This window comes from Chiloscyllium punctatum, chromosome 31 (assembly GCF_047496795.1).
Source record: "Chiloscyllium punctatum isolate Juve2018m chromosome 31, sChiPun1.3, whole genome shotgun sequence".
In the NCBI taxonomy this organism is placed as follows: Eukaryota; Metazoa; Chordata; class Chondrichthyes; order Orectolobiformes; family Hemiscylliidae; genus Chiloscyllium; species Chiloscyllium punctatum.
Genome location: NC_092769.1, coordinates 4,737,650 through 4,758,535, shown reverse-complemented (window position 1 = coordinate 4,758,535; position 20,886 = coordinate 4,737,650). Strand labels below are relative to the sequence as shown.

Sequence of the window (20,886 nt, the reverse complement as noted above, 5' to 3'; positions counted from 1 at the left end):
CGGAATGTAATGCGACTTCCGGTTTTAGGGTAGAGAACTTTCTTTGGGACCCTTATTCTGCAAAACAGAAACAGTGACTGAATAAATGCTGCACGGTATGATTTGGAACACGGCCTGCTCAGCTTTGTGCATTTTCCCTGTAGTCCGGCGTGTTTCGTGTTCCGTGTAAACGTGAAAGTCGTCCTGTTTCGAGCAATGGGTGAAATCATTTAGCAGAGCAAGAATCGAAATTGCAGTAATGTCAAGCAGCTCATGGTTATTTGACCAAATCATAAGCGAACATATATTGTCACGCACTCACAGATACATATGTAGCTGAAAAGAGTCTGAGAAGATAGACTCAGCTTTTGTCTGGATTGATGGGCTATCATTATCTGCTGCGAAATTGACATTGTAGCCGGGCACATCCCAGCAGCTGTGCGAGTCGGAGAGGGATCATGGAACCCTTTTCATGTGACTTTGCATCTGTTGTTATGCAGGGGCACAATTGGAAATGCAAGACAACGGGCAGTTTGGCCGGCTGGTAGTGTGGCCGAGCGGTCTAAGGCGCTGGATCCAGGTTCCAGTCTTGAAAGGGGCGCGGGTTCGAATCCCGCCACTGCCATTTCTGCTGTTTAACTGCAATGCTGCAGCTTGTCAAAATGCTGTTTCGGTCCCCACTGTATTGATGTTGAAAACAAAAGTAAAATGCGTTTGCTTCCCGGGGAATTAACTGTGTTGTGGGATAGTGCCACTCGGAAAATCGCAAAAAGCTCTGCTGTTCCAGGCAATTTGTGCGTTTACTGGAACCGAATGGAGACTGTTATTTCATCGCTGTTGTGATAAAACACTGCAGAAACGAACGGCTTACTTACTTTTGCTCCGACTGACCATACTCCGTGAAATTTTCCCAGACCCACAGTTGAGGATTTTTGCTGCTGGAAGTTACCTCAGAAACCCTGTTCACTCGTAATGTGGTGACTCGACTCGTCGTTATTTGGTTTTCTGGCCAATGGGAAAATCGATCCAATGAATTTCGATGTCATATGTTATTGAATTTCTCCCATTTCCTTTATTTCCGTCCTGGAGACATCGGAAGGGAAAGGTAATCTAATCGAGACTGTGATTGGTGAAATTCACTTTTTATGGCCCGTTCTTATTATGTTCTTTCTTTCTCTCTTTCCAGCATTGTCTGGGAAGTGTTGGTGCACTAAGGCTGCAGTATGTTTGAAAGAGTAGTTTGGAATTGCCCTGTTGTTAGTTGTGAGATTACTTTATGACTCATGCCCTCGGACTGTCTCACATTTAGCATTCATGCATCTCTCTGTCTGAAAGTGCATTCGGCATGCCAGTTTTGTTTTTTTTTCTTTGTTAAATGCTTTCTGTTTTGCGATTCGCTCAGTACATTACGAGTTAACAGGGTTTCCGAGGTAACTTCCAGCAGCAAAAATCCCCAACTGGGAAAATTTCACGGAGTATGGTCAGTCGGAGCAAAAGGAAGGAAGTCGTTCGTTTCTGCAGTGTTTCACAATACTACCTTTCCCGTGAGCAGTCGAACAGACTAAACGATTGTGCCACAGACTGCGACGGCAAGCTCTGCGAAAAAGTAATCCTTTAAAGCCGGTGTAAGCAACACGACGGTACTGGGGTACACCGCGTGGAAACAGATACTTCGGTGTATCTCGTCCATGCTCACCACATAGCCAAAATTAAACAAGTCCCGTTCCCCAGCATTTGGCCCCAATCCCGCTAAACCCATCCTATCCAGAAACTCATCCGATTACCTTTGCAATTTTCTGAGTGTAATCGCCTCCTCCACTTCCTCTGGTAGCTCATTCCAAACACGCACAACCTTCTGTGTGGGAAATGTGCCTCAGGTCCTTTGTCAATTTCAGCCCACTCACCTTAAACCGATGCTCTCGATTTTTCAACTCACCCCAACTTGGGTAAAACACATAAATACTCAGTTTACAACCCTTCCGTAAGATCATGTCGCAGCCGTTATGCTGCGGGGAAAGTCGTCCCAGCTTATTCCACCTCGCCCTACGGTCCAAACATTGACGACATCCTTGTCTATATTTTGTCATCAATTTCACGTGGTTTTTTTTACGTTTTCAAGATGTTAATTACGCTGGACAATAACAAGCTATTGGAAACAGAAAGGTGAAACGTAGAATTGCTTCAACTTTCAGTGCTGGATGCCACTAAGCTGCAGTGCGGTAGCCTCCGCTGGTTTCTGTAGTGTCGTGGTCATCACGTTCGCCTAACACGCGTAAGGTCCCCTGTTCGAAACTGGGCGGAAACTGCTTTTTTTTTTCAAGTGCAGCCTTTCACATGCACAAGAACGGAGCTTCCTTGCTTGCTTTCCCATCTTCAAACCTGCCTTCGAATTTGCTTGAACGAATCTGCTCTCGTAGTGAAATGCAAGGCAACTCCATTTAATTACTGTGCAAAGCATTATAAAGTTTTTCTCCAACCTGGTTCTGATCATATGCCATTCTGTTTGAGAGTGTCGTTGCCGCGTTCTGATCCTTCCACGAAAAGCAGTACCGCATTTGCATTCCTTGCGCAGGCGGCCCGGTTCAAAGGCAGGGAAGAAGCTGATGCGCTGGTGTCACAGCGCACCACGAATTCCTGAACTTGTCTGTCTGTCAAACGTACCCCAAAGTCGTCTCTGAAAGGCTTCATTTGGAAGCTGTCTGTCGTTATTCAACGCGCGAGAGTTGGCACCGGAGGTCCTGAATCATGTTTTGGAACAGTTCGCACGTTAGTGGCTCATTCAATCAGCAACAGCAATGAAACAGACATACACTCTGAGAAAAACCTCCGGACCTGTGCTGTCATAGCGTCGCTAGTATTAAGGTGCGCGCCGAGATCTAAGCCATGTTGGAACTGAACCGGAGGAATCGACAGCGAGGCTACAGAATGACATCGCATCCATTTAATTTTCTTCAAATCACTGACGAGCAGGAAAATGTAAACGGGGAGGGCGAGTCGGGCAGTGAGGCAATTGCAGCTCTGGTGAAGCTCCTTCTTTGTGATTCACTCAGCAAACAGAGACGTGAAGGTGACTCAGAGGCGTGAGAGCTCTTCACATCGAGAACAAAAAGCAATCAAGGGCAGTTAGCACCTCTTCCGGAGTGGCGGTGGGGTGTTTTGAGTTCTGTTAGTATGTTCAGAAACTGCCTTTTAGATTGAGGTGAACAGAAACTCCATTTCTAAGAAGCACCATGGAAGTTAGCAAAATGTATTGAGTCGCTTCTCGTGTTGGTGCACTAAGGCTGCAGTATGTTTGAAAGAGTTCTTTGGAATTGCCCTGTCGTTAGTTGTGAGATTACTTTATGACTCCTGCCCTCGGACTGTCTCACATTTAGCATTCATGCATCTCTGTGTCTGAAAATGCATTAGGCATGCCAGTTTTGTTTGTCTTCCGTGTTAAATGCTTACTGTTTTGCGATTCGCTCAGTACATTACGAGTTAACAGGGTTTCTGAGGTAACTTCCAGCAGCAAAAATCCTCAACTGAGGGTCTGGGAAATTTTCACGAAGTATGGTCAGTCGGAGCAAAAGTAAGGAAGTCGTTCGTTTCTGCAGTTTTTCACAATACTACCATTCCTCCTCTCTCACCTCCAATCGCTCTGTCCCCTCGAACTGTCCTCGCCACCTCCTTCTGCTCCCACCCCCTCCTGCTGTCTCCTCCCTCTCTCCGCACCACCACCTCCTCCCCCTCTCCTCTTCTCTCCCCGCTAATATCCACCTCTGCTCTCCTCCTCCTCGCCCCCACACCTCACCCACTCTCCTCCTCCCCATCTCTAACACTCTCCTTTCCCCCTGCTGCTCTCTACCCCATTCTCCCACTCTCAGTCTTCTACCTCTCTCTTCCGCCCCTCTCTTCCGCCCCTTCCCCACTCCATCCTCCGCTTCTCTCCCCCCCTCTCCTCCCCTACCCTGTCCTCCCCTCACTCTCTTCCCCTCTTTCTCTCTCTTCCCCTCTCTCTCTTCCCCCTCTCCCCTTTCCCTCACTCTCCCCTCTCCCCCTCTGCTCTCTCTTCTCCCCCTTCCCATCTCTCATCATCCCTTCTCCCCTTCCTCCTCCCTCTCTCCTCTCTCCTCTCCTCTCACTCCTCATCACTCTATCCTCTCCCTTTTTCCCCCCATCTCTTCTCTCTCCTCTCCCCTATCTTTACCCCTCTGTCCTCATCCCCTATCCCCCTCCTCCTCCGTCTCTACTCTCTTCTCTCCCCTCTTGCCTCTTCCCTCTCTCCTCTCCCCTCTCCTCTCTCTCCTCACTTCTCTCTCCTCTCACTCCTCACCACTGTTGGCTCTCGCCCTCTGCTCTCTGCTCCCTCCTCTCTCCTCTTCCCTCTCTTCTCTGTCCTCTCACCTTTCCGCTCAGCTCTTTTCTCCTCTCTCCCGCTCACCGCTCCACTCTCTCCTCTCCCCCTACCCCTCCGCTTACTCGTCACTACTCACTCCTCTCACTCCTCACCACTGTCTCCTCTTCCCTCTCCCCTCTCCTCTTCCCTCTCCCCTTCCCTCTCTCAACTCCTCTCTCCCTGCTCTCCTCTCCACACTCTCCTCTCTACTCTCTCCTCTCCCCTCTCCACCTCCCCTCTCTCCTCCCCATATCTCTCTCATCTCCCCCTCATTTCTCCCCTCTGCTCTCCTTTCTCCCCTCTCCCGCTCACCTCTCCTCTCTCCCCTCTCCCCTCTCTATTTGGGCCCTGTCTCCTCATCCCCTCACTGCACCCCTTCTCATCTTCGACCCTCTCCTTTCTTTACCTCCCCTCCTCTGCTCTCCCCTTCCCCGCCCTCTCCTCCCCTCTTCTCCACACTCACTTCTTCCACTCTCCCGTCCCCTTCTTCTTCATCCCTTCTCCTGAACCCCTTCCCTACCCCCATGTTCTCCCCTCGTATCGTCTCCTCCCACCTGTCCTCCCCTCTACTCTCCCATCTGTCCTGCCCCCTCCTCCCTGGCTCTCCTCCCTGACTCTGCTCCCCTTCCCTCCTCACCTTCCCCCTCCTTCCCCCACTTCCGCCTCTCCTCCCACACTCTCTCCTCCCCCTCTCCTCCCACCGTCCTCCCCCATGCTCCCCCTCCTCATCATCTTCACCGCTCTCCTCCCCAACCCTCCACACACCTTCCACCCCAAGTCCCTCTCTCCTCCACCTCTCACCCGCTTCTCCACCCCCTCTCCTACTCCATCCCAACCTCTCCCTCGCCTTAACACCCCCAACTTCCCCTACGTCTTCGCCTCCTCCCCCTCCTTCCCCCTCTCTCCTGCACCCTCTCCTCCTTTCTCCTCCCCATCACTCGCCTCCCCACATCATTCACTGTCTCCTCCCCCTCCTCCACCTTCCACTTGCTCCTCACCTCTACTCCTCTCCTTCATTCCTCTCCCTCTCTCCTATAACCCCCCTCTCCTACACCCTCCACCCCTCTACTCCCCCTCACGCCATTCACGCCTTGCTCATCACCCCATGTCCTCATTTTCCCTCTCCTACCCAACTCCGTCTATTTTCTTCTCCCATCTCTCCTCCTACTCTCACCCACCGTTCCCAGGTCTCTCCTACCCCCTCTCCCCTACAGCCCTCTCTCCACCCCTTCTTTCCTCTGCGCTGCCTCTTTCCCTTATCCCCGCACCACCCCCTCCACAACCCTCTCTTCTCCCCCATCTCCTCCTCTCTCCCTCACCCCCCTCACCACTTTCCCTCCCCATCTCTCACACTGAAAGATGAGGCATACAAAGTGATCAAAACTGTATGAAACTGGAAGATTGGGAAAGCATTAAAGGTCAAAAGAAAGCCACAAGGCGAGCGATAAAGAATCGTAAGAAAGAACAGGAGAGAAAAATGCATCACAGAATTTAAAGACAGACAGCAGAAATTTCTATGAAAACTTTAAATGAAAAAGAATGGCGAAGGTAAATGTTGGTCCTTCAGAGGATGAGAAGGGCCATTTAGTTCTGGGATGTGATGGAACGGCTAAGGCACTGAACAGGTATTTTGTATCGGTCTTCACAGTGGATTGCACTAATAACATGCCAGTGATTGACAAAGAGATGGAGTTGGTGAGGACTTGGAAATAAACATTATTACAGAATGCTAGTGTTGGGCAAGCTCATGGAGCTAAGGATAGAGAATTCTCCTGGTCCTGGTGTAATGCATCCCAGGGTGCTAAAAGAGACAGCTGTGGATAGAACAGCTGCACTGTCAGTAATTTTCCAAATGTGCTGGACTCTGGGGCAGTCTCTGCAGATTGGAATACAGTGGCACCGATGTTTAAAAAAAGGAATGTAGACAAAAGATGGGGAAGTATAGATCAGTTAGCGTAACATCTGTTGTGGGGAAAATGCTTGAGTCTCTGAGCAGGGAAGAAAGAGCAAGGCATTGGTGGATCCTTAAGTGAATACCTTCCCACGCATGGAACAGCTGAACGACTTCTTCCCTGTGTGAATAGGGTGATGGTAAATAAAGACCATTGAATTTAAGACCTTTACAGATCTTAATTTTTTTTTCACCACAGTCAGCGGAAAGGTCTCTTGTCAGTGTAAAGTCACTGGTGTGACATGAAGCTGGATGACAAAATAAATCTCTTCACACAGAATGTCTGTGTCAATGAGTCTCCAGTAGGTCTGGGAATTTGCAATTCTTCTCACAATCCAGACATTTGCATTGTGCTCATCTCCTCACATATCTCCAAGTTGGATGATCTGGTGAATCCTTTCCCATAAACACAACATATTTATGGCTTCTCTGATGTGAATGTTTTTAGATTGTTAACATGATAATGTTAAATAATTTCTGCAGTCAGTTCACTGGAACACTCACACTATTGTGTGTGTGTGTGTGTGTGTTGGTGTTTGACCACACACAATGTTGTTTGAAATCTTTGCTCACTGATAGACCAGATATTCATGTTCCCTTTATGTCTAAATGAATGTAGTGACTCTGTTGGATCTTTATATCATGTTGATTTGTCTCACTTCTTGCGAGAGGTGCAAGTGGAATTCATTGCAGCTAAATGTTAGGTTATGCACTTTGGGAAGATTAACAGGAAGGCAGAGTACTGGGTCAATGGAAAGATTCTTGGTAGTGTAGATGTGCAGAGGGATCTTGGAGTCCATGTAAATAGATCCCTGAAAGTTGCCACCCAAGTGGATAGTGCTGTTAAGGCGGCATCCGGTGTGTTAGGTTTCATTCGTAGAGGGAGTGAGTTCTGGAACCACAATATCATATAGCAACTATACAAAACACTGGTGCGGCCACAGTTGGAATATTGTCGCCCCATTATAAAAAGGATGTGGAAGGTTTGGGAAAGGTGCAGAAGGATGGTGCCTGGACTGGAGGGAAGGTCTTATGTGGAAAGGCTGAGACTTGGATCTATTCTCATTGGAAAGAAGGCGGCTAAGGGGGGATTTATAGATACATATAAGGTAATCTGAGGATAGATAGGGTCGAGAGTGAAAGTCTTTTTCCTAGGATGATGACGTCAGCTTGTACGAGACGGCATAACGACAAATTGAGGGGTGATAGATTTAAGACAGATGTCAGACGCAAATTCTTTACACAGAGAGAATGGAAAGTGTGTGTAATGCCCTACCAGCTAAGATAGTTACCTCAGCCACTTTAGAGAGTTTTAAACAATCCTTAGATAAGCTCATGGATGATTTTGGGATAGTGTCGGGGGACGACTTGAGAAAATTCCACAGGTCGGCGCAACATTGAGGGCCGAAGGGCCTGTTCTGCGCTTTATTGTTCTATGTTCCATGTTCTATAATCTTAATCTTTTTCCAAGGTAGAAATGACAAATTTCTAGAGGCCATAGATTTCAGGGGACGGGGGGAAATTTAAACAAAATAAAAACCAAAAGAACAGAAGATGCGGTAAATCAGAAACAAAAACAGAAGTTTCTGGAAATGCTCAACAAGACTGGAAGCATCTGTGAAGAGAAATCAGAGTTCACGTTTCTGATGAAGGACCCGAAACATTAACGGATTTTTATTTTCTCAGAAGCTGCAAAACCTGCTCAGGATTTCCAACAACATGAGGAAGTTTAAAGGGAGTTATGTCAGGCAAGTTTCTTATGCAAAAGGTGGTAGATGACTAGAATGTACTCTCCTGGGAGGTGGTAAAAGCAGAAACAATCATAATGCTTCAGAGGCATTTGGGACGACACATAAGCCGGCAGGGGTTGGCAGGGACATGGAACATGTCCAGGCAGGTGGAATTAGTTTGGAATGGCATCATGGTCTGCACAGACATGATGGGCCGATTATTCCGGTGCTGTACTTTTCTGATTTCCAGGGGGTACAACGTATGGAGCGAGAATTAATATTTTTTATAACACACAGTGAGTTGATACATTTTTAGAAAAGCAATGTAGAAAGGAAATATATATTTGGATAGCACAGACACAAAGAGTAGAGACTGAGGGAAGGGGGGACAATGTGTACAATTCTTTAAAGGAGAGAGGACATAATCAAAGAGTTTTGATCAAAACATATGGGATCCTGGGTTTCATTAAACAATTTCAGTGACTGATTAGGTCACAGTCAATCATTGTATCCAATTCAGGTCAACAGATTCCTGCTCAGGAAGGATCTGAGTGATCTTCAGGGTGTGGAGGACAGAATTACTGGTGTGGTGCATTGATGAAGAAAATGCAGTAACAGGATTGATTTGGAAAAAAAATACCATTTTCTTTGAAGAAATCAGGTTGAATATATCTTGATAGATTAAAATGGATAAGATTATAACACATCTAGATAAATCAGACAATAAAATAAATTGCACTTGATAGGTGATGGCTCAAAATGTAAGATTAGATATAACGTTATGAGAAAGTGGGAGATGATCAAGTGCTCCCGCTGACTGTATTGGCTGGAAATATGCAGAACATGCTGCCTATTATGGTGGTGCAAGTAGTGATGATCAATGATTAACAAATACGATTATATCAGATCTGAGGGAAATAAACTTCCAGGGGCTTGGGGACAGTTGGAGAATGAGAATAAGGGATTCTGCTACAGAGAGACAGCTTAGATTTGATGGGTACCTTTCTGTGCCATAACACTTTTTTTTGTACTTGCTTAACTTGTTCTGGTTATTTGTGTCCAGGGGTTAAATTATCATTAAGGTAAATCCGCTCTGTGTTCATGCTCAGACCAACACAGGTTGTCTTTCCACAGCAGGAGATAATGTTTACTGATTTATACTTGGTTCTGGGGGAGTCCCCAGGTAGGGGACACTTAACTGAAAATCTGCTCCAGGGTGATTTAACCAGGATTGTGAATATCTTGGAACATCTAGTGCCACTCCAATACCTGAAGTGCTTTCCGACTGACTGACTAAATGAAATATGTTCAGCTCCTAAGAACCGAAAAATCTCCGGGTCCACAAGCTATCAGGAGAAATACTTATTGCTTTTCATTGGCCCCAACGTCATTTGCCTCGAAAAAAATAACACATTCCTTCCACATACTGGGGCCAGTCACCAAAGACAGGTTTGAATGAGTCAAGCTTCCCAAATAATGGAATGATGGCAGAAATGCTTATCCCAAATCACACTTTTCTCTTGTCACTACTGAAATAACTCCACAGGGGCTGGTATCTCATCACCAAGTCTCCCTTTATCTACATGTCGCTGGCTGGAGTTCTGTGGTCAGTGTTGTTCCACAAGGATCAGAAATGGAACATCTATTGTCAGTAACATATATCAATGATTAGCATGGAAATGTAAACGATTTAATTAGTAAGTTTCTAGATGGTGCAAATAGATGAAGTTGTGAATCGTGAAGAATGTTGTCAAAGGATACAGCAAGAAAGAGATCAGTTGGAAAACCCATACGAAGATAGATTTTAATCCAGACAAGAGTGAGGTGATGTATTTTGGGATGCTGATTGCAAGAGGAATGTATTCACTAAACCGAAGGGCTCTCAGCAGCATTGATGAACACAGGGATCTTCAGCGGCAAGTTCACAGCTCCCTGAAAGTGGTGAAGGATCTGTATGGCATACTTGCCTTCTTTTGTCAGGGACTGAATATAAAACTGTCATTAGGCCACCTTTGGAGTATTGTGTGCTGTTTTGATCACCACATAAAAAGGAGGATGTGGAGGCTTTGGACAGCGTGAAAACAGGTTTACCACGATGTTGCCTGGATTGGGAGAGGTTGGAAAGACTTGGATTTTTGTCTTGGGAATGTCAGTGGCTGCGGGTGATCCGAAAGGTTCAGACAGAGTGAATAATCTGAATCTTTTTCCAAGGTGAAAATGGCAAATTCTAGAGGCCATAGCTTTAAGGGGAGAGGGGGCAAGTTTAAAGGAAATGAAAACCAAAACAACTGCAGATGCTGTAAACTAGAAACAAAAACATTTTCAAAAAAGGTTCAGCAGGTCTAGCAGCTTCTATGAAGATAAATTACAGTTAACGTTTTTGAGGAACAGTGACCAGACCCAAAACATTAAATGTTTTTCTTCACAGATGCTGCATGATCTGCTTAACATTTGCAACAACATGTGCAAGTTTAAAGGGAGTTGTGTCAGACAAGCATCTTATGCAGAAAGTGGTAAGTGACAAGAATGTACTTTACTGAGAGATGGGAAAATCAGAAACAATCGCAACGTTTAAGAGGCATTTGGGCAGACACATAAACAGGCATGGATTGGCAGGGATATGGATCATGTACAGGTCGATGGAATTAGTTTGGAATAGCATCATGATCCGCACACACATGGTGAGCCAATTATTCCAGTGCTGTCCTGTTCTGATTTCCAGAGGGTATAATGTGTGGAGCGAGAGATAGTATTTTGAGTGGAATATGTCTCTTCTTTAGACCACACAGTAAGTTGATGCATTTGAGAGAAGCAATGTAGAAAGGTAATATATATATTTGAATGGCTCAGACACAGAGAGCAGGACAGCACGAATGGGGACAATGTGTACCAATCATTAAAGGAGAGAAAACAGAAAGTGTTTTGAGTAAAACAAATGGGATGCTGGGATTCATTATTGGTGGAATGATAACAAACTCATGGAAAAGATGTTGACCCTTGACAAATCTCCAGTTAGGTCACAGTTAATCATTGCATTCATATTGATCAACAGATTCCTGGTCAGAACGAGGAAGTTAAAATACCATAGAGGGGCCAGTTCCTTACCTTTTGTTTCTCTTTCAGGACACCGTGCGGTCTCAAGGGTTAAACAGTCCCCTGCAAAAGGCCTTATTTCTTCAACTGAAGGCCTGTACTCTGACAATACAGACAGAACACTACAGAAGTGGGGAGGCTGACAGTATCTCAAAATAGAACTTCTTGCTGCTACACATGTGGATTGCCCCGGAACCCCAGACAGAGGAATTTGCCCTTTCCAGACAAGACTGAGAGCCCTGTGCAAAACCCTGTTAAACTGCCTCTCACTCCTATTGTCTTACCTCCATAGGGCAGTGAATCCCCCATTTACTAAAGGAGGAACCTTTCTGCCTTAATCTCTTCCCATCAACACATAGTCACATAGTCATGAACAATATGATAATCAATTTCTGTAATCCATTCACACGTTATCACAGGACATCGTCATTCATCAAGCTTTGTAAGGTCATAATTACCTGCTTTAAACTATGTAATGACAATCGCCCATTTGACTGATATGCCTTTGTCTAATTCCTATTAAATATACTGTCTCTGTGGGTAAGGCAGAGATTCATGAAGAAGAGTCTCTACAAGTAGACACTCTGCTACTTTAGAGATGCTTTGAAACTCTCGCCAGCTGTCCGATAATAAAGCTACTGTTATTGTGCAGAAAACTTGTCTCGTCTGGATTTGTGGAACAAAATGGGCATTAACAATGAAGGATATGAGTGATCTTCAGAGTGTGGAGTACAGACTTACTGGAGTGGTTCACTGATGAAGAAAATGCAGTCACATGATTGATTTGAAGAAATGGCTATTTTCTTGGAAGTGAAGAAGTAAGATATAGTTTTGATAGAGCTGTATAAGATTATAACAGACCTAGATATAGCAGACAAAAAATATCTGCATTCGATAGGTGATGACACAAGAGTAAAGGTCAGATGTAAGGTTTTGAGACAGCGGGAGATGAGCAAGTGTTTCTGCTGACTGTATTGGCTGGAAATATGCAGAACATGTTGCCTATTATGGTGGTACAGGCAGAGGAGAAGATGAATGATTGATAAAAACAATTATATCAGATCTGAGGGAAATAAGTTTGGGGGATGTATGGGGAGTGAGAATATGGGATTCTGCTACAGAGAGCCAGCTTGGATTTGATTGGCCTCTTTCCGTGCTATAATGCATTTTATTTGGACTTGCTTAACTTGCTCTAGTCACCGATTAAGTTGTCATTTATGTAAATCTGCTCAGTGTTCCTACTCAGTCCAATACAGGCTGTCCCTCCACAGCAGGAGATAATGTTTACTACTTTATACTGGTTCGTGTGGGGGTGGGGGGGGGTGAGCTAATAGTGTGTATAACAGTCTGCTAACATTTATCTGAAATGGCAAAACAGCAGTGCAGCCACACGAGGGACAGACTCTGGAAATGTGGGGATTTCTTTACCCATCCCAGCTGTAAACTGGCCAAACCAGTCAGAATGGGGAGCTGTTGACCTGCTCTGTGTGTGTGTGTGTGTGTGTGTGGGGGGGGGGGGGGGGGGAGGGGGAGGGGGCGGGGGGTGTGTGGACGAGGGATTCACTCAGACATCCATCCTGCTGAGAAACCAATGAATTTACTCATAACCACAGCTGAAGGATTTTTTCTCTCTCTTTTTCACACCAAGGAATGAACAATGGTTTTGGCAGTTCATGAAGTTTTGCATATAGAGAACATAGTTTTGAAAATGTTCACAACATCGTTGAACATGTACAGATTCACACTGGGTAGAGACTTTTATTTTCCTTTATTCATTCACAGGATGAGAGTGTCGCTGGCCCGGCAGCATTTACTGCCGATCCCTAATTGCCCAGAGGGCAGGTAAGAGTCGACCACATTGCTGTAGGTCTGAGGTCACAATGTAGGCCAGACCAGGTAAGGATGGCAGCTTCCTTCCTGAAAGGGCATGACTGAACCAGATGGGTTTTGCTGGCATTCGATTAATGGTCATCATTAGATTCTTAAATTCTCGAGATTTTTAATTATTGAATTGAAATTCCCCCAGCTGCTGTAGTCGGCTTTGAACCCAGGTCTCCAGAACGTTATCTGAGGCTGTGGATTAACTGTCTAGCAACAATACCACTGGACCAAAACTTCCCCACATCGCTTTCCATCTGCACAGAGTGAACAGTGATTTTCTGGTTCATCACACATAAGTTTGCTGAATAATTGCAGGTGTTGGATGTTGATTGGCTATTGATATTCATCTATGAACAATGTATTCTGGGGTTTGATTCTGATGATGATTGGAAGCACCATCAGTCTTGTTATCTTTTGGGGATAAAAACAGATTTAATTAGCTTTCTGTTAAATGCATCACAATCGAGTTGATCCCATGACTTTAGGGCAGATTAGTTTCTTTTGAAGGGCTCTTCATTACCCCAACCTCCTCCATCCTCTCTCCAACAGTACAACAATCTCACAGAGTCTCGTTATGATTATGAATGAGACAATCTGATCAGCTGCTTCTTTCCCAACTCCTATGTTAAGTTGGATTTTAAACTCCCCTTGCTGCAGGTGTGATCCTGCATCATTGTACAGTGTTGCTCGTATTTCATGTCTTGGCCTATCATTGTTCATGATACTGCATGTAGCTTCTTGTGCATGGGGCTGACCATGTAAGAGTTCAGCTCTTTCCTTCCACCAACAGCAGTAGAATTGTACTCCAACAAAACTTACAGAATCACGGCCCAGCATATTCCCCAACTTACCTCTTACCATCTAACCAGAGTATCAATCCTCATTCAACTGAGAGAATCCAGGAGGGCATGCCAGTAACAGCAGCATGAATACCCAAACATGAGGTGTTAACCTGATGAAGTTCCCAAAGAAGACTACTTGTGTGCCTAACAGCATAAGCAGCAAGTGATAGACAGAGTGAAGCAATCCAGGAAACAACAGAACAGATCTAAGATCTGCAGTCCAACCAAAACCAGTTGTGAATGAAATCAGAGCACAGCTGGAGTTCTGAGGACAGTTCTCTTCAAGATATGAACCAACAAGAATGTCAGACTGGATTAATTATCATAAAACTCAAGTCCATTTGATATTCATATATTTACAATCAGTGTTCAATTCACCAAATGTAGCTGAAGGTAAAGATAATCTTCAAGTGATTGTAACAGTGGAGACATCTGAATATTTGATCAGCAAATTAAAGCCTGTTGCCTTTAGATAGTAATAATTTTAAAGAGATTTTAAAAAGTTAGGTGACTTGAGTATAATAGAAGAAGTTGATTGGTCGGTAGCTGATAATATTGTTTTAATCTGAAGTTAATTTAGGATGAGTAAACAAATAAACACATGGTAGGGAATCCCAGCCCCATGGAGTGCACATCCAGTTCCATGTGGGAAAACCAGGACACTTCTTGTGTGAGTGACAACCACAGGAACACAGAGGTGACATGGGAAATGTCAGGAACACTCCTTTGACCACGGCTAAAGTACTTCACACATTTCTGATCCCCTTATTCCAGAGTTGATGTGATCACACCAGAGAGGGTAAAAAGGAGATTGATCAGAATGATTCTACAATTGGGAAATTTCTGCTCTGAGGAAAGGTTGGATAGATTGGGGATGATTTCCAAGGAGGATGAGCTGAGATTTAATTGAAGTGATAAAATGCTGAGGAATCCAGATCGGGTGGTTAGGAAGGAGCTATTCATTAACTGAGAGGTCAGAAACTGGAGGATTTAGATTGAAACTAATTCTCACAAAGAAGGGGAGGGGAGAATTCATTTCACTCGGAGATGGTGGGGAGCAGGAACTCATTGATGGGGTGGCAGAGGCAGTAACCAGCATCACATTAGAATAAAAGGACATGGATGTAACTGAGATGCTGGAACATGCAGGGCTGCGGACTAAAGTCTGCAGAATGGAATCATTGCGATTTACTTAACATTTCTCCAGAATATCAAACTCAAGTCCAATTTGAAAATTTATGAACATCATCCAACCTAAATTCCAAATGTCAGATTAAATTTATCAGAAAGTTACAGCACAGATCGAGGCCACTTGGCCTGTTCTGAATGTGTTGGCTGTAATAGAATGACCCAGGCTTTACAGCGTTCGTACTCACCAACGAGAGCAACAATTTCAGACTGTGAACTCTGCCCTCTATGTTGTTATAATCTGCTTTTATAATGTATATCTTTCACAGCTGCATAACTTGTTTCCTGGTTTCTTTCCCAGCCCTCACTCTATTCCCTGTGGCCTTGAGGGACTACCATTTCTGCTGTTTAATCTCTCCTGCCTTCCCCCGTGTAAAGGACTGTCTTTTTGTCCTTGTCTCACCCTCACCTTGCTCACAACCTGTTACATTTATGATTCCCAGACCTCTGTGACTTCACTGCGCCCTTTGGTCAATGGTACGAATTTTGAATTCTCTTCCTCATGAGATAATCGGAAATTTTTCTGGCTGCAGTTTCCCCTAGATTTTATTTTGATAAAAAAGACGATTTACATCAGAGTCAAGTATTTTGAGCCTTCATCCACAATTCTGAGCACTTAGACATAATTTGAGACCGTCCCACAGATGTGCAGGTTTGATGGATTGGCCGTGCTAACATGGCCTGTAGTGTGTAGGTTAGGTGGGTTGGGTTAGCCATGGTAAATGTGGGGTTATGGGGGTAGGGTGGGACAGCAGGTCATTGCAGACTCGATGGACTGAATAGCCTGTTTGTGTGCCTAAGGGATGCTGTGATTCTAACTAATTGTGATTGTTGTCACAGTTTCCTCATGCCAGGTTCATTTAGCTAAGGTACACATGCTGCGTTTTGTGTTTCTCTGGTTTCTCACTCAATCCTTTCCTTCAGTTTTACATCAATTTCACACTGTATGTGAGGGTGGGAATGAATTTGTAAATATAAATACTCCAACCGAAACCCCTCACAAGTCAGGAACTGTTTCTGCTAATAGCATCACTCACAACAGGAAAATAAAGGTTCAGTCAGAAATCTGACAGAAATGCAGCGGTTATAATCACTAGGAAAGGCTAAATAGCTTAAAACTCTTTTCTTAAGAAAACAGGAGGTTGAGAGACAACCTGGTACAAGTTGGAAGCTTTGTGTCTGTGTTTTCAGAGATTTGAAGCTGAAATCATTGGGTTGAAGCATATTTCATTACCCCAGGTCATCAAAGGTGCTATCGAAATGTGCATCTTTCTTTCTGCCTATCTGTCTGAGTTAACAATCAGATGGATAGGTCATTGAGTGTTTTCCCGAATCCCTGATTGAATCTGCCTCCCCCCACAATCTCACGTGCCTCACCACTCACTGGGTCTCGGAGAAACTCTGCTGTTATCATGAGAGCTTTCTTTGCTGTCACCTCCCTTAGTGTTTCTGCCTAATCCCCACTTCCCTTCATTAAATCCCAGTTGCCTCTAGTCCACCCACATGGGTATGTTGAAGAGCATGACAGGAGAATAGATTGAAACTCACAGTTCAATAGCCAGAATGAAAGAGTAAGGAGGAAATAAACGGGGTTTATGGATCCCGGGGATACTGACTCCATGATTAGGCCTTGTGGGCATTCCCGCAGTAATACTAGACAGCATTCCATGATATGAGTTAAACGCGGGTGGCCGGAGATGGAGCCACTGAACATGAACAGGGTTATTTCAAACACAGGAGGTTTGTTCAGTTAATAACAGTGTGTTCAACATGGATGTGAAGTGAACAGTGAGGGGAAATGTTGCCACAAGCTGCAGATGGATAACTTCCATTGGAACAGGGGGAGGCCATTCAGCCCCTCAATCCTGCTCTGCCATTCAGGATGATCATGGCTAATTTGTGGCCTAACTTGCAATTTTCAAAACCCTCCAAACTCATCAATAAACTCCTCTGCAACAGACAAGATGAACATTGAAAAACTGATCATCAGCAAATGCTGGGATATCAGGAACAAAAGCAGACATTGCTGTAAAAATTCAGCAGATCTGGCAGCATCTGTGGAGAGTGCACCTTTGCGACCAGTGACAGGTCAGGTCACCAGCTGCATCTGACCATTCTGCCTTTTCTGTAACACTCTCTGGAACAGGTTCCGGTGCAAGGGGAATGAGACTGTCAATAACAACTGAGAAAACAGGAGGATGTGCTCAATCAGGCTAAAACCCATTTTGGTCTTTCACTTTTAATTCAACTGGAAACATTATTCATTAATATTTCTGAAATAGGATAACAGACCAGACATCAACTCTTCATGTCATTGGGCCTGGGAAATTGTGCTAATTCTGACCTGGTCCAGCCGACATGTGAATCCAGACCCTGAATAATGGGGTTGACTCTGAACCATCTCCTGGACAGTTAGAATGGATGACAAATGCTGCCCCAGCAAGTGATGCCATGATCCCATGAACAAACAAAACAAATCCAATCACTGTAGTTACTTGTGAACTCGCCGATGATTCATCAAGCTGGATATCTGAGTGCGTGGCTTCCCACACTCAGAGCAGGTGAATGGCCTCTCCCCAGTGAGAATTCGCTGGAGTACAGTGAGGCTGGATGGTGCACTGAACCCAGTACGAGAGTGGGAGGACCTGAATGGTCTCGCACTGGTCTCCTGGGACCGGGAGAGTTGATATTCATCATCCCAGGGGATACTGGGTAAAAATACCTCCAAGAGGGATCTAGTGAGAGTAGATCGGGAGGAACTGATCACATGCATGGGGGAATCAATAATGAGGAGGCTCTGATGTAAAGGGATTGATAAAGGAAGCACGTGTGACATGAGACAAAACGTTTTCATGCAGAGAAAGTTTATAGAATGCACTGCCAAAAGAGCGAGGTGGAGCCAGGTACAATGACGAGATAGAATTGAACAATTATTGGAAGGGGATGAATGGGAATGTTTATGGGGTAAAGGTAAAGAATGGCATTTGGTGAGGTGATGCTTTGGAGAGCTGATGAGTCAATCAGCCTCGTTTTGTCCTTCTGTGAACATTTCATTCTGAGCCCTCTAAGGAATTATCAGAGCAGGCATTGTGAAGAGGTCAGATTGAATGAGAGTCTCGGTGAACAAAAGTGAGACACCTAACAGAGAAGTTTTGGGATGGAATAAATGAAATGTTATAAATTTACACGGCCACCAACATTACAGCAGTTACAAGTGGGACTGATCAAGAGAGTGGAATTAGAGCAGCAAATAAATCTTAAACATTTATGCAGCTAAAGGGGATGCTGGGTAAAGATACCACAGATGGTGCTGATTTCATTCCAGACACATCAGCCAGGGCACACATCCTTGCAGTGTCTACCATATTGATCTCTTTAAGATGCTTGTTCATTTTTAGATAGTCCAGAGAAGACAGCTTCATTCTCCTCAATCACTTCTGCCAAGGCAATGCTGCTGTTACAATTCAATTCATTGGCATGTTACTGGCTGCTTCAAGGACTGGAACTGGAAATTGAGACTGAAAGGTTACTGTATAAAATATCTTCGATTGTATTGCCAGATTGCCAGACACATGAGGGGCTTTAACAAAAATAACTTAAATGATGGGCACTGAGTGTCAGAGTGCCTACTGTTGTGGGGGCATCCCGTTCAGATACAATCTATTGGTAATTGTTAGAATTGACTTGCACTGGCTCCAGAGAAGTGGTCAGAGCATTATAACGGTCATCGGAGATGGTAACAAATTTCCCATGGGTTACAAATCGTAAATGACAGAGGAAGTATGAGTTCTGCTGGTAAAGTGTATAAAGTTATTCAAAATGGCGCCAACTTACTTTCAGATACAAGTGAGAGAAAGGCACATTAAGTAGGTCATTGCATTAGTCCAAATTTAGAAATTCAGGGGAACTGAAGGGAGAGCTGGTGTTGGGAGTTATAGTAATGATAGGGGAAACCTTGTTTTACAGACAGAGAGAGTTCCCAGATGGGAAACTCAGCTTTAACATCACATCAACTGCAGAGTCGTCCAATTCCACAGGTCCTGATCCTTATCGGTAATATGGAAGGGGAAAGCAGCATTCCCAGCCCAGAAAAATCATTCCTATGTTATGCAAGTGGTCGAATATTTAACTGGTCATGTGATCTGGGAAGACACCAATGTGTTTGGACCAAGGTGAGGCTGTGTACATGTAAGGACTGTGGGAAGGGATTCACTTACACCTCCCAGCGCGACACTGACTGACACAGTCACACTGGGGAGAGGCCGTTCACCTGCCCCATGTATGGGAAGGGAACTACTCGATCTTACAGGTAAAAACAATGACTGCAGATGCTGGAAACCAGATTCTGGATTAGTGGTGCTGGAAGAGCACAGCAGTTCAGGCAGCATCCAAGTCGCTTCGAAATTGACGTTTCGGGCAAAACCCCTTCATCAGGAATAAAGGCAGTGAGCCTGAAGCGTGGAGAGATAAGCTAGAGGAGGGTGGGGGTGGGGAGAAAATAGCATAGAGTACAATGGGTGAGTGGGGGAGGGGATGAAGGTGATAGGCCAAGAAGGAGAGGGTGGAGTGGATAGGTGGAAAAGAAGATAGGCAGGTAGGACAAGTCCGGACAAGTCAAGGGGACAGTTACTGAGCTGGAAGTTTAGAACTAAGGTGAGGTGGGGGAAGGGGAAATGAGGAAACTGTTAAAGTCCACATTGATGCCCTGGGGTTGAAGTGTTCCGAGACGGAAGATGAGGCGTTCTTCCTCCAGGTGTCTGGTGGTGAGGGAGTGGCGGTGAAGGAGAACCTGCTGAGGCACAAGAGATGGCACAGCGGATTAAGACCCTTCACCTGCTCCATGTGTGAGAAAGGATTAATTCAAATCTCTCACCTGCGAAGACATCAGTGCATTCCTATCGGGGAGAGGCCATTCACCTGCTCAGTTTGTGGGAAAGGTTTCACTCAGTGACCTGCTGAAACACCAGCGAGCTCACTCTGGGGAAAGGCCATTCATTTGCTCCCAGTGTGGGGGGAGATTCACACAAATGCACCACCTGCGAAGTCCCAGTGAGCCCACACAGGGGGAGAGGCCATTCAGATACTCAATATAGGAGAATGGATTCAGTGATTCATCCCACCCCGAGTCCCCAGCGCGTTCACACTGGGTAGGAGCTGTTCACCCCTCTGCATGACAACGGATTTGCTGCGTCTTCAACACGATTGAGAGACCAGTGAGTGCACACAGGGAAGTTTTAAAGCCAAAATTTAAAAACCTTGTGTTAAAGATAAATGTTAAATAAAATCCATCAAACCGTCCCTCACTGAAAACTGTTGTGAAAGTGCAATCTCCTGGAGAATGCCTGCCCACTTCTTCCTATCCGGGCTCCATGACGACATACATATCTGGGAGATAGCAGCAGGAGGCCATTCGGTCTTTCAATCCTGCTCCACCATTCAATGGGAATCAGCTGACCATCCAGCTCAGTCTCCTGTCCCTGCTCTGTTCCAATCCCCTTTCATGACTTTACCTCGAAGAACTATATCTAAGTCCTCCTTTGGTTTCACTGCCTCTTGTTCCAGTGATGTTGCTGTGTTACTGTGTGGGTATAGGCAGGGGTAATGTGATGGTGCTGCCTCCTGGAGGATGCACTCAGATCCCTCATCATCCTGCAGTAACATCAGTTAGATTTCATGCAACTAGAGATAGAAACCATTTCCAGGATATGGGCATCACTGGCTCAGTCAGCATTTATTCCCCATCTCTCGTTACCCTTGAGAAGATGGTAGTGAGCTGCTGTCTTGAACCATTCACAGTCCATTTGGTGCAGAGAGATCGACGATGCTGGGAGGGAGAGTGTTGCAGGA

General features: G+C 45.1%; 1 non-coding gene across 1 annotated transcript; it reads left to right on the top strand.

Annotated features, from left to right (window-relative positions):
- The first annotated feature begins 522 nt into the window (after positions 1-522).
- On the top strand, positions 523-604 carry trnal-cag (transfer RNA leucine (anticodon CAG)). The gene has a single exon. It is a non-coding gene; the product is annotated as a tRNA-Leu (tRNA).
- The last annotated feature ends 20,282 nt before the right edge of the window (positions 605-20,886 follow it).